This window comes from Theropithecus gelada, chromosome 7b (assembly GCF_003255815.1).
Source record: "Theropithecus gelada isolate Dixy chromosome 7b, Tgel_1.0, whole genome shotgun sequence".
Lineage (NCBI taxonomy): Eukaryota > Metazoa > Chordata > Mammalia > Primates > Cercopithecidae > Theropithecus > Theropithecus gelada.
Window position 1 is genome coordinate 76,042,750 of NC_037675.1, and position 13,930 is coordinate 76,056,679.

The window sequence follows — 13,930 nt, forward strand, 5'->3', positions numbered from 1 at the left end:
AAAAAAAAAAAAAAAAAAAAAAAAAAGAAATTTTAGCCGGGTGTGGTGGCTCACACCTGTAATTCCAGCACTTTGGGAGGCCGAGGCGGGCGGATCACGAGCTCAGGAAATCAAGACCGTCCTGGCTAACACGGCGAAACCCTGTCTCGACTAAAAAAAAAAAATTAGCCAGGCGTGGTGGCGGGCACCTGTATTCCCAGCTACTAGGGAGGCTAAGGCAGGAGAATTGGTTGAAACCAGGAGGCAGAGGTTGCAGTGAGCCGAGATCACGCCACTGCACTCCAGCCTGGGCAACAGAGCGAGGGTCCTTCTCAGAAAAAAAAAAAGGAATATGACTTCATTTTGACTTTAAGCAACAAAAAACAAAAGACGTTTTTTAACCAAGAGAGAAAAAGGATCACACATTTTAAATGAAGAAACTCCGGGGACAATGTGAAAGGGGGACAGGCCCATTAATGAACTACTGGTTCAATGGAGTAGCTACACACTGGCCACAATACAGACAGGGTCCAACGTAGACCCTCATTAGTCACATTGGTTGAGGGTGGCCAGGGCCTAGGGTGCAAGTTGGGAACCAACCCTGGATGGGTTGCTTTCCTGCTTTATGCTCTCAGAAGCAACAGGATCAAAGACCTGTGAGGTCAAATGGATAAAGAAGAGGAAGAAGCCAAGGACAAAGGCAAATTTTCTATTGTTGGGAGCCTGGATAAATGAAGGAGAATTAAGGAGGCAAAGCAAACATGAAAGAAAAGATGTATTAGTCCATTTTCATGCTGCTGATAAAGACATACCAGAGACTGGGTAATTTATAAAGAAAAAGAGGTTTAATGGACCCACAGCTCCATGTGGCTGGGGAGGCCTCACAATCACGGTGGAAGGTGAAAGGCATGTCTTACATGGTGGCAGGCAAGAGAGAATGAGAGCCAAGCAAAAAGAGAAACCCCTTATAAAATCATCAGATCTTGTGAGACTTATTCACTACCACAAGAACAGTATGGGGGAAACTGTCTCTGTGATTCAATTATCTCCCACTGGATCCCTCCCATAACACATGAGAATTATGGGAACTATAATTCAAGATGAGATTTGGATGGGGACACAGCTAAACCATATCATCCCACCCCGGCCCCTCCCAAATCTCATGTCCTCACATTTCAAAACCAATCATGCCTTCCCAACAGTCCTCCAACTCATTTCAGTATTAACTCAAAGTTCACAATCCAAAGTCTCATCTGAGACAAGGTAAGTCCCTTCCACCTATGACCCTGTAAAATCAAAATCAAGTTAGTTACTTTCTAGATACAATGGGACTACAGGCAATGGGTAAATATACCTGTTCCAAATGGGAGAAACTGGCCAAAACAAAGGGGCTACAGGGCCCATGCAAGTCCAAAATACAGCAGCACAGTCAAATCTCAAAGCTCCAAAATGATCTCCTTTGACTCCATGTCTCACATTCAGGTCACGCTGATGCAAGAGGTGGGTTCCCATGGTCTGGGGCAGCTCCACCCCTGTGGCTTTGCAGGGTACAGCCTCCTCTGCAGCTGCTTTCGCGGGCTAGCATTGGGTGTCTGAGGCTTTTCCAGGCACATGGTGCAAGCTGTCAGTGAATCTACCACTCTGGGGTCTGGAAGACGGTGGCCCTCTTCTTACAGCTCCACAAGACAGTGCCGCAGGGACTCTGTGTGGGAGCTTCAACCCCACATTTCCCTCCCACATTGCCCTCGCAGAGGTTCTCCATGAGGGTCCTGCCCCATAGCTGACTTCTGCCCGAACATTCAGGAGTTTCCATACATCCTCTGAAATCCAGGTGGAGGTTCTCAAACCTCAATTCTTGACTTCTGTGCACCCACAGGCTCAACATCATGTGTAAGCTGCCAAGGCTTAGGGCTTGCACCTTCTGAAGCGACGGCCCAAGCTGTACCTTGGCTCCTTTTAGCCACAGCTGGAGCAACTGGGGCACAGGGCACCAAGTCCCCTACACTGCACACAGCAGGAGGGACCTGGGCCCAGCCTTCGAAACCATTTTTTCCTCCTGGGCCTCCAGGTCTGTGATGGGAGTGGCTGCTGTGAAAACCTCTGACATGCCCTGGCGACATTTTCCCCATTGTCTTGGTTCCTCTTTACTTATGCAAATTTCTGTAGCCAGCTTGAATTTCTCCTCAAAAAATGGGTTTTTCTTTTCTATCGCCACTGTCAGGCTGCAAATTTTCCAAACCTTTACACTCTGCTTCCCTTTTAAACGTTAAGTTCCAATTTCAGATCATTTCTCTCAAGTCCAAAGTTCCAGAGTTCTAGGCAGGAGCAAAATGCTTCCAGTCTCTTTGCTAAAGCATAACAAGAGTGACCTTTGCTCCAGTCCCCAACAAGTTGCTCATCTCCATCTGAGACCACCTCAGCCTGGATTTCATTGTCCATATCATTATCACCATTTTGTTCAAAGTCATTCAACAAGTCTCCAGAAGTTTCAAACTTTCCCATATTTTCCTGTCTTCCTCTGAGCCCTCCAAACTATTCTAACCTCTGCCTGTTACCCAGTTCCAAAGTTGCTTCCACATTTTCAGGTATCTTTACAGCACCGCCTCACTTCCAGTACCAATTTACTGTATTAGTCCATTTTCACACTGCTGATAAAGACATACCAGAGACTGGGTAATTTATAAAGAAAAAAAGGTTGAATGGACTCATAGTTCCACATGGCTGGGAGGCCTCACAATCATGTCAGAAGGCAAAAGTCATGTCTTACATGGCAGCAGGCAAGAGAGGATGAGAGTCAAGTGAAAAGGGAAACTCCTTATAAGATCATCAGATATTGTGAGACTTATTCACTACTGTGAGAACAGTATGGGGGAAACTACCCCATGATTCAATTATCTCCCACCAGGTCCCTCCCACAACAATGGGAATTATGGGAGCTAAAATTCAAGGTGAGATTTGGGTGGGGACACCCAAACCATATCAAAAGATAATGAGTAGAGAATTAAACATGTTAAGTTTGGAGTGTCTACAGGATATCCAGGTGAATATATTCAAAAGGTACATAGAAATAAGCACATGAAGCTAGAGAGATGCCAATATCCTGAAGACACGGAAAATGGCAAAGACCACCATAAAAAGCAGAGACCAACCAACCAACAAACAAACAAAAAACCAATCATAGAATCCTGAGGGGATCAACCTTGGGAAAAAAAAAAAAAAAGGAGCCAACAAATGAGAAGGAAAAAGAGGACAGGAGGAGAAAAATTGTAAAAGTAGTTTATCAGAGGCAAAAGAAAGTGATTATTTCTAGAAATTGGTCATAAACAATATCAGATCCAGTAAAGATTTCTGCCAAAGGGGGGACTCAAAATCAGCCCCCAAGTTTTCTTCCTGAATTATCTGTGACACTCATTTTCTGATCTAGTAACTTCTTCAATACATTTATGTCTTATTTCTATCTCATTAACAAGAGAATATTAAACTAAACTTGACCTGACGCTGATAATTAGTAAACTCTTTGCAACTCAATTCAGTAATACTAATTATTATTTCAAAATCATTTTAATGCCTATAACAAATTCAGATCTAAACTAATCTGAATCCACTGTCAATCTCAGCAGTCCACAACCTTTTTGGTACCAGGGACTAGTTTTGTGGCAGACAATTTTTGCATGGACAGCAGGTGGGAGGGTGATATCGGGATGAAATTGTTCCACCTCAGATCATCAGACATTACATTCTCATAAGGAGCACACAACCTAGATCCCTCACACCCACAGTTCACAATAAGGTTCATGCTCCTATGAGAATCTAATGCCGCTGCTGATCTGACAGGAGGTGGAGCTCAGGTGGTAACGCAAGTGATGGGGAGGGGCTGTAAATACAGAAAAAGCTTTGCTTGCTCACCCGCCATCACCTCCTGCTGTGCAGTCCTGTTCCTAACAGGCCATGGACTGCTGAAGGTCTGTGGCCCAGGGATTAGGGACCCCCGCCTATCCTGTATAAATCACTGGCCAAAAAATCTCCTAAGTTTTTAAAAATCAGTTTTACTGAGGTATAAATAAACATCAATTTGAAATGTACAATTACTTTTGACAACTGTGTAAGGTTATTATATAAAGTGTAGTCATGACACAAAACACTTCATCATCCCCAAAAGTTCCCTTATGCTCTTTGCAGTCAGTCCTCCTCCCACAAGCCCCTGCACAACCACCGATACGCTATCACTGTAGTTTTGCCTTTTACAGAATGCCTTATACATTTGCATCACATGCAAAATGTAGTCCTTCGTGTGTACCATTTTTTCACTTAGCATAGGTTCTTAGATTCATACATGCTGTTACATGTTTCAGTAGTTCACTCCTTTTTCCTGCAGAGTAGTACTCCATTAAATGGACATACAGCAAATTGTTTATTCACCAGATGAAGGACATTTGGGTTATATCCAGTTTGGTGGTATCATGGATAAAGCTGCTATGAACATTAAGCTACAAATCCGTAGACACAAGTTTTCATTTCTCTTGGGTAAACATATAAGAATGGGACTGCTGGGTCATATGGTAAGTATATATTTAACTTACAAGAAACTGCCAAACTGTTTACCAAAGCGGCTGGACCACTTTGCATTTCCACCAGCAATGCACAAGAGGCGGGTTGCTCTACATCCACCAACACTTGGTACTGTCTTTTAAGTTTACCCATTCTAACAGGTGTGAAGTGATAGTTCATTGTGGTTTTAATTTGCATTTCCCTAAGAACTAACAATATTGAGTATTTTTTCATGTGTTTATTGGTTATTTGTATTAGTTTCTTTGAAGTATCTATTCAAATCTTCTTTTTTAAAAATCGAGCTGTTTGTCTTCTTACTATTGAGTTGTAAGAGTTCTTCATACATTCTAAATGCGAACCCCGAATATCTTAAACAGGTCTCAGTTAATTTAGAAAGTTTATTTTGCCAAGGTTGAAGACGCGCACCCAGGACACGGCCTCATGAGGTCCTGACAACATGTGCCCAAGGTGGTCAGGGCACAGCTTGCTTTTATACATTTTAGGGAGACATGAGACATCAATCAAGATGTTTATTGGCTCAGTCCAGAAAGGCAGGACAAGTTGAAGTAGGGAGGGGAGCTTCCAGGTGAGAAAAATGATTACATTATTTTGAGTTTCTGATTAGCCCTTCCAAAGGAGGCAATCAGATATGCATCTATCTCAGTAAGCAGAGGGACAACTTTCAATAGAATGGGAGGCAGATTTGCCCTAAGCAGTTCCCAGCTTCACTTTTCCCTTTAGCTTAGTGATGCTGGGGCCCCAAGACTTATTTTCCTTTCACATAAATACAAGTCCTTTATTAGATAAACATTTTGCAAATATTTTCTGTGGTTTGCCTCTTCATTTTCTTAACAGAAAATACACTTTTTAAAGAGTAAAAGTTTCTAACTTTGATGAAAGCCAACATAAATTTTTTGTTCATAGTTTGTGGTTTTTGTGTTCTATTTTTTAAAACTCCGCCTAGCTCAAGGTCACAAAGATTTTCTCCTGTTTTTTTCCTAGAGGTTTACCTAAAAGTTTCACAAGAGAAAATTCTCTCATCAAATTTTTTAACAAGACTTTTTAAAACTCCTGCATTCCATTTATCTCATAGTTACTAAGTTTCATTCCCTTTGTTTCTTTCAAATTCAATGCCACACATTACCATACACTATTTAAGCTATAGTCTGTTTCTTTTTTTTTTTTTTTTTGAGATGGAGTTTGGCTCTTATTGCCCAGGCTGAACTGCAATGGCACGATCTCGGCTCACTGCAACCTCCGCCTCCCAGGTTCAAGCGATTCTCCTGCCTCAGTCTCCCGAGTAGTTGGGATTACAGCCATGCGCCACCACGCCTGGCTAATTTTGTATTTTTAGTAGAGACAGGGTTTCTCCATGCCCATCAGGCTGGTCTCGAACTCCTGACCTCAGGTGATCTGCCCATCTCAGCCTCCCTAAGTGCTGGGATTACAGGCGTGAGCAACCACGCCCGGCCCCAGTTATAGTCTATTTCTGAATTTGGAAAGATTTTAATATTTTAACAGATTTTTCTTCTCTTCAATCTAGTAAATGGAATGCTTAAATTTAGCCAAGGTTTTAGTCCTTCACTTCTCTCCAAATCCACGTAAGACCTCTGCACCCCTGATACTGGTTCTTAAAACAACAACTAAATTCCACAACCCAGAACATGCACCTTGAGGTTAAGCCAGGGGCAATAAACTAGTTACCCTTCTGGCTTTAAAGAGAGTCTTTTATGAGATCATTCCCACCTTACTGAGTCACTCTAACCTGTGATGAGACTGGAGAAAGTTGTCCTATAAATCACTCACTGGTTAAATTAAAATTTTGGCTTATTAAGATTAAGCTAACCAAGATAAAAGTCATTCTGCAATTCTTTTTTTTTTTTTTTGAGACGGCGTCTCGCTGTGTCGCCCAGGCTGGAGTGCAGTGGCCGGATCTCAGCTCACTGCAAGCCCCGCCTCCCGGGTTTACGCCATTCTCCTGCCTCAGCCTCCTGAGTAGCTGGGACTACAGGCGCCCGCCACCTCGCCCGGCTAGTTTTGTGTATTTTTTAGTAGAGACGGGGTTTCACCATGTTGGCCAGGATGGTCTCCATCTCCTGACCTCGTGATCCGCCCGTCTCGGCCTCCCAAAGTGCTGGGATTACAGGCTTGAGCCACCGCACCCGGCCAATTCTGCATTTCTTAAATCAATTTGGATTCTCTCTATCGCACCATTCTCTCTAAAATAAGCCAGAGTTCTTCAGACCCTTATTTCTTTTTGTATAATATATACAAAGGCATAGCTTAGATTCAGCTGTCCCTGGAGTTGTTTCCCATTCGTTCTCAGCACAGTTTAGAGAAAGCAGGAAAAAGGGATTCAAAGCTAATGTGAGTGTAACAGGGAAAACAAGAAGTGAGAATTTATCATTGCTCATTTTGTATCCTCATGGGGAGAAAAACAAGAGAGAAAACTGGCTCATCTATGTCACTGTCCCATTCTTAACCCTAAATCTGGAAAATACTAGCTTCAGTTTCCTACTCCATCCTATCCTGATGTGTTTTCTATATACAAAACCGACTCTACTATGCCTGAGCCACAGAGGACAGGCCCCCATGTTCCCATCTCATGGCAGCTTTTATGCTTAGGTGACCTTGGACCACTGAATCTTGGCTATAACAGGAAGATTTTAAAAGTAATTCTCTGAATCTGACAAGCCGTCTCCCTCAATAAGTCTAGGAAGCTATTATTCCATTAACTGTGCCTGAAGTGGCAGGCACACAGCCAGATCTGCAGCCCAGTCGGGTGGAACTGGAATGGTCACATGTATACTTAAAAGCTAACTCTGCCTCTACTACCATCCACTACTTTCAACTCTGTGCTTATTTTTAAGAAAAATAAATTATTTATATAATTGAAAGGAAAAACAATGTTATTTAAATGAGCATTTTACAGTTAAGATTCTAAGAAGAAAAACTCAACTAGCCACAGAAATGGTACCCTAAGATAGTTTGATTTGAAGGAGAAACTCAACACTTTCCTATTCAAAACAAAATTTCTGTTGACCTAATAATTAATTTTACCAAAGAAAGGTCCATTAATTTCTTCAAATGCATATTAAGAAGCTACTACATGCCAAGCAATATGTTGGACCCTAAGGATTCCAGAATGAGTAAAATATCCTCAACCCCTTAGATATACAAAAGCTTAGTAAAGAAGACAGACAAGTAAATAATTACGTAGTTATACTTCCATGTAGTAAAATCTATGAGGTGAGCATGGAGTGTATGGATGGATACCTTAATCAAGATCAGCTCTTAGTGTCTCAGGAAAGTTCACATCACGCTCCTGGAAGCAAAGTCAACTCTTTCATAGAGTTAACAATGCGTTGGGGGTCAAGGAATACAAAACACTACCTATGAAGTATTACTTATTCTCAGGGTCAATGATTCTGGTCAGAGGGGCTTCTTGGACCACATACATAGCATAGAAAAAGCACTCACTGGAAATACCAACTTATTTATCAAAATGACACACGATCTGATGGGGCACAGTGGCTCACACCTGTAATCCCAGCACTTTGGGAGGCCGAGGCGAGCAGATCACCTGAGGTCAGGATTTCGACACCAGCCTGGCCAACATGGTGAAATTCCATCTCTATTAAAAATACAAAATTTAGCCAGGCTTGGTAGCGGGCACCTGTAATCCCAGCTACTCGGGAGGCTGAGGCAGGAGAATTGTTTGAACCCAGGAGGCAGAACTGGCAGTGAGCCAAAATGGCACCACTGCTCTCCAGCCTGGGTGACAAGAGCAAAACTCCATTAAAAAAAAAAAAAAAAGAGGACAGGCGCAGTGGCTCACGCCTGTAATCCCAGCACTTTGGGAGGCTGAGGTAGGTGGATCACGAGGTCAGGAGATCGAGACCATCCTGGCCAACAGGGTGAAATCCCATCTCTACTAAAAATACAAACAATTAGCCAGGCGTGGTGGCGGGTGCCTGTAGTCGCAGCTACTTGGGAGGCTGAGGCAGGAGAATTGTGTGAACCTGGGAGGCGGAGCTTGCAGTGAGCCGAGATCGCGCCACTGCACTCCAGCCTGGGTGACAGAGTGGGACTCCATCTCAAAAAAAAAAAGAAATTACACATGATCTAACTGGAATGTGGTATTTTGGATTCAGTTTGGGGACAGAAAAAGGAAATCAGTGGAGAAACTTGTGAAACCCAAATAAAGTCTATAGTTTAGTAATAGTATTGTACCAATGTTAATTTCTTAAATGTGACAGTATGTGCCATGGTTATATAAGAAGTTAACATTAGGAGAAGCTGGGTGAAAGGTATCCAGGAATACTCTGTACTATCTTTGCAACTTTTTTATAAATTTAAAATTATTCCACAATTTTAAAATATTTAATTACATATGGTGCTCCCCTTTACATTCTCACTCCCCCTTAGGATTCTAATCATGTCTCCCTAATCATTGCCCCAATTCAGGTAATGCTGGCCTAAAACTTTTTAAGTATCTTTTTTAACCCCTTTCTATGAACTGTTTGCACAGCCCACCTGGGATTTCTTCTTTATCAAGACATGAAAAACTAGATCACACTTGGGAAGTTTTAACTGTTTTCTGTTCCTAATATGTTTACCATATATACCGGGAGTACCTTGAATTTGAACTTCCCAAACTGGACAAGAGAGGGGTTAAAATAACATGCTCTGTGTCTCTGGATAAAAGCAAGGGGACATTACAGAAAATATGTTGTATATTAATAGATTATCTAATCTCTGGCCAAAAAGTACAATATACAGAACATCAATTAACAGATGTTAACTATTAGCATCTCAACAGTAACAAGCTGCACCGAAATAAATGCCTTTGCTCTGAAAAACATGATGCAAATTGCTCAACTGTTCAAGGTAAGGTAACAAAAACTCATAAAATCATATGGAACCGTTCAATGAGACTAAATGACAAAACATGTATCTACCATGACTATTTAGTTTCTAAAAGCTAAGTGAATACCCATCTTTATAAACTCTATCTTGTAGAACAGTTTTCAAAAGAGCCATCAGGAAAACATCATTATGGTGCTGTAACACCATATCAACGGCTCCGGCATGCATGTGTGTACACACACATACACATACACAAACTGCAACAAGGTTAAACAACCTCCAAAGTTTGAAAACTACTATATGAAAGAACACTAGTGAAGGCTAAGCATTCAGAACCCTTCAGAAGCGACTACGTGCCAAGCAATATGTTGGACCCCAAGGATTCCAGAATGAGTAAAATATCCTCAACCCCTTAGATATACAAAAGCTTAGTAAAGAAGACAGACAAGTAAATAATTACGACATGGAAGTATACTTAAAAGCTAACTCTGCCTCAACTACCATCCACTACTTCAAAGAAAAAGAAACCAAATAAAAATAACTGAAATTTAAACCCAAGTTAGTTAATAGCTAAAGTCATTTAAAAGGTAAAACGGTAAGGCACAGTGGCTCATGCCTCTTGTCCCAGCTACTCAGGAAGCTGAGGTGGGAGGATGGCTTGAGGCCAGGAGTTCAAGATCAGCCTGGGCAACACAGCAAGACCTAATAAATAATAAATAAAAGGTAAAATGATACACTAGAGTCCATTAAGGTAATAAAATCTGATCTATTGCATGGTACTAATATGTTGATAGTAGTAAATAAACATTACACAACAGTACTCTGACCTGGACCACTTCCAGAAAGATGAACAGGTAGAGTAATTCCTCTAAAATATTTCAACTCCCACATCTCTATTCAGCCACCAACCATACTTTATCTGTTTACAAGTCTCTCTCTAACACAGGACTGTGGTGAGATTGCCCAGGACAGAATGGGCCCTCAATAAATGCTTTCTGAATGAATGAGCAAGCGGCAGTAATCTATCTCTGAGGTATTCTTACAAAACCAATTCAATATCAAGACCTCAGAAGCAGAACATGCTGTATGCCATGCTACCATATTTAGGGGCCGGCAAGTTAATTGAAAAATAATTAACAGTGACTAATGTTTGTTGGGAGAAAAAAAGTCCTATCATGTAGGTCAGAAAAATAAATGTAAAAACTATAGCTTGAAAATGGACAAAAAAGTGAATCTACTTATAACTTTCTAACATTGAAATACAAGATATTCTTTAAGGAGTCTTTCATTATCCAGAATAATTTTATAAAGAAATTTGATATCAACTTAAATTAGTAAGTTAGACCAATTAGTGAATGGAATGAAGTCCAAGCCCAATTATGTGTTCAAACTGTGTGTCCAATGCCTTGGGCAATTTTTTCTCTTCAAGACTGCAGAAAAATGCAAAACAACCCTCTTGACTGCTGAGAAGGACTAAAATCATTTCTTTTCCTCACAAGTATGTGCCCAAAAGCAATTACTTTCTGCTCCCATCCATCACAAATCAATACCACCTCCTGGCTTCCCATCCCCCACTTTCCATCCCCATCAAAGAATGCTGTAGAGTATCTGACCACTTTCATTTCAATAAGCTATAAGAACCTCAGATTGCAATAAAATTACAACGCAACAAAAACAAATTTTTCTAAGCATGTTCTTATCCCCCATGGTGTTCCTACACTAATTTAGCTCCCTGTTAGGTATTAACAATCAAGGAAATCAGAACACTCTCAATAGAGGTTACAATAGAAATTACAAATGGCCTTTTTTTAAGTTGTTATTGTTCATGGATTCCAAAATTCAAAGTACACATTACCAGAAGACTGTTTTTCTGTCAGTGCCTGAATTTAAATGCAAATTACTATTTAATGATATGTAATTTTCCCTCAGAACCTATATATAATACTAATCAGTCAAATGTTTAAGAAGAATAACTGACCATGTTATTTTAGCTTTTAGACAATAAAATGCTTATTGTCTAATCACCAAGAGATACATAAAAAAACTGGTTGCTATTAGCTCTACACATGAATGACAGCTTGACAGAGACAACCTGCTCCAGAAAGATTAGGAACTTCTAGTAACCACAAATGGGGTAAAGCAGAAGGCACATACAGTATCTGTAGCTACTATTTCTACATCAAAAATTCCGAGCCCACAGATATGTAAACCATCAAGCTATCTAAATGAATGTGTGTCTGAAAGAGAAAGGAGAAGCAGAAAAACAGTTTACGCCCAAATCAAGAGAAGAAATCACCATGCGATTGAGCGTCCCAGAACCTGAAAACTTAATAAGGTTTTTGAGGTTTATGAACACATTCAAGTTCCAGTGCAACTATGTTAAAATAAAATGGGGCTGGTGCCGGGTGCGGTGGCTCAAGCCTGTAATCCCAGCACTTTGGGAGTCCAAGGTGGGCGGATCACCTGAGGTCGGGAGTTTGAGACCAGCCTGACCAACATGGAGAAACCCCGTCTCTACTAAAAATACAAAATAAGCCGGGTGTGTTGGCACACATCTGTAATCCCAGCTACTCAGGAGGCTGAGGCAGGAGAATCGCTTAAACCCGGAAGGTGGAGGTTGTGGTGAGCCGAGATCACGCCATTGCACTCTAGCCTGGGCAACAAGAGCGAAACTCCGTCTCAAAAAAAAAAAAAAAAAAGGGGCTGGGCACGGTGGCTCACATCTGTAATCCCAGCACTTTGGGAGGCCCAGGTGGGTGGGTCACCTGAGGTCAGGAGTTTGAAACCAGCCTGGCCAACATGGTGAAACCCCATCTCTACTAAAAATACAAAAATTAGCAAGGTGTGGTGGCACACACACGCCTGCAGTCCTGGCTATTCGGGAGGCTGAGGCAGGAGAATTGCTTGAACCTGGGAGGTGGAGGTTGCTGTGAGCCGAGATAGCGCCACCACACTCCAACCTGGGCAGCAGAGGGAGACTCCATCTCAAAAATAACATAACATAACATAACATAACATAAAATAGGCATAAAGTTCCAACCCTGCCACATATCCTCAAGTTGGAAGACACACAATGGTAACAACAGAAAACACTCTGGGTAGTCTGGTTTACACTCTTCTAGGGACCTCGCATGTTTACTATGAATAAATATAAGTCCTGAAAACATCCCAGTAAAAGAGTGCTATTATGATTATCTCCATTTTACAGATAAAGAAACTGAGACGCAGATAGATTAACTAACCCAATGTCATGGCAAGTTATGAGGCAGAGCAAGGATTTTAACCCCATCAGTCAGACTCCAAAGTTCGTGTTAAACAACAAACCGTGTTTCATCATAAGGGTTATACAACGGTCACCTTTTTTGAAAAAAACCTGGTAACATTTTTCACTTCCAATTCTAGGACAGCATCATGCAATAAGAAAAGTATGACAGAGGGACCCATTCCATTCCCAGCTTGCTCAGTAGCCGGAGAATGGAAGACAAAGTGTAAAAAATAAATAAATAAATAAAGGTACAGACTATGGAATCAAGAGACTCAGACCCCTGAATAAAGTCTGTGGCTCAGTTTCCCCATATGAAAAACGAGAGTATTTATGTTATTGAGATGGTCAAAGAAGGCAATATGAATAAAGTGCCAAGTACGGTATACAGGATGACGGTTTTAATCTAAAGTTTACAGACATCCAAAGAGTCCACAGATGGGCTTCAGAGTCCACGAATCTCATAAAAAGTGTATTACAAACTGTATGTGTGCCCATTTTTTAAAGACTTGTTCCTGGCTTTCCACAAACTTTCAAGAAATAAGTTATCTCCAAAAGGTTAAGAACCACTGGAATACATAGCAGGTACTCAAAGAAAAAAGCTACTTTTTCCTCCTTGTTCTCACAAATTCTCCCTTTTTATTTAAGGATGACACACCAAGGCTTCACAATAAATGTCCATTGTTTCTCACCATTTTCCTGGCTTGGGTAAGCAGTAACATGCAAGCTAATGCCCCAATTCTCTAGCGATAAGTCTAAGCCCTCAAACACTGCTTCATTTCTCTTTTCACTGAGACGAGTACACGGTATGTACTCGAGGAGTATCATCCACCTAGCTGCACAAAGCACCACATCGGCTAGGAAAACCAAGTAGGAACCACAGCCTCAGGGTTGGACCGTAGACACCGGATGCCCCAACGCCGCAGGGTGAGGAGAATGTGTTCCCCCAAACTACTGGGCAAACCTGGAGTCTGACCCCCCTACCCTTGTCCTCCCTCCCTCTCTCTGGAACTCTGGTGAAGGCAGGTCTTCTGGGCTCTGCCTAGGGCTGCAGAGAAACGTTACCCGAGCCGGGGGTTGCAGCGCGATGAAGTTCCAGCTCTGGTCTCCTGGGAGGGGGCAGCAGCACTCAGCAGAAGACGGGCTCTCCACCCTCCCACCAAGAGAGCCCAGAGTTGGTCTCTACCCGGCCTGGGAACCGGCTCGGGGGTTTGCCGTTTCCCCAAGGAGCTTCCGCTTCCGGGCTATCCTTTGCCGGAAGCAGTATGTGAA

General features: G+C 41.9%; 1 protein-coding gene across 2 annotated transcripts in view; it reads right to left on the minus strand.

Annotated features, from left to right (window-relative positions):
* AREL1 (apoptosis resistant E3 ubiquitin protein ligase 1) overlaps positions 1 to 13,906 on the minus strand; it is a 51,339-nt gene extending 37,433 nt beyond the window's left edge. Inside the window, exon 1 of one of the 2 annotated variants that reach the window (XM_025391923.1) lies at positions 13,724 to 13,880. The gene's annotated coding sequence lies outside the window, so the exon portion shown is untranslated. Of the gene's footprint in view, positions 1 to 13,723 lie in introns of both variants that reach the window. The other variant, XM_025391922.1, reaches the window with a different exon arrangement.
* Between the last annotated feature and the right edge of the window lie 24 nt (positions 13,907 to 13,930).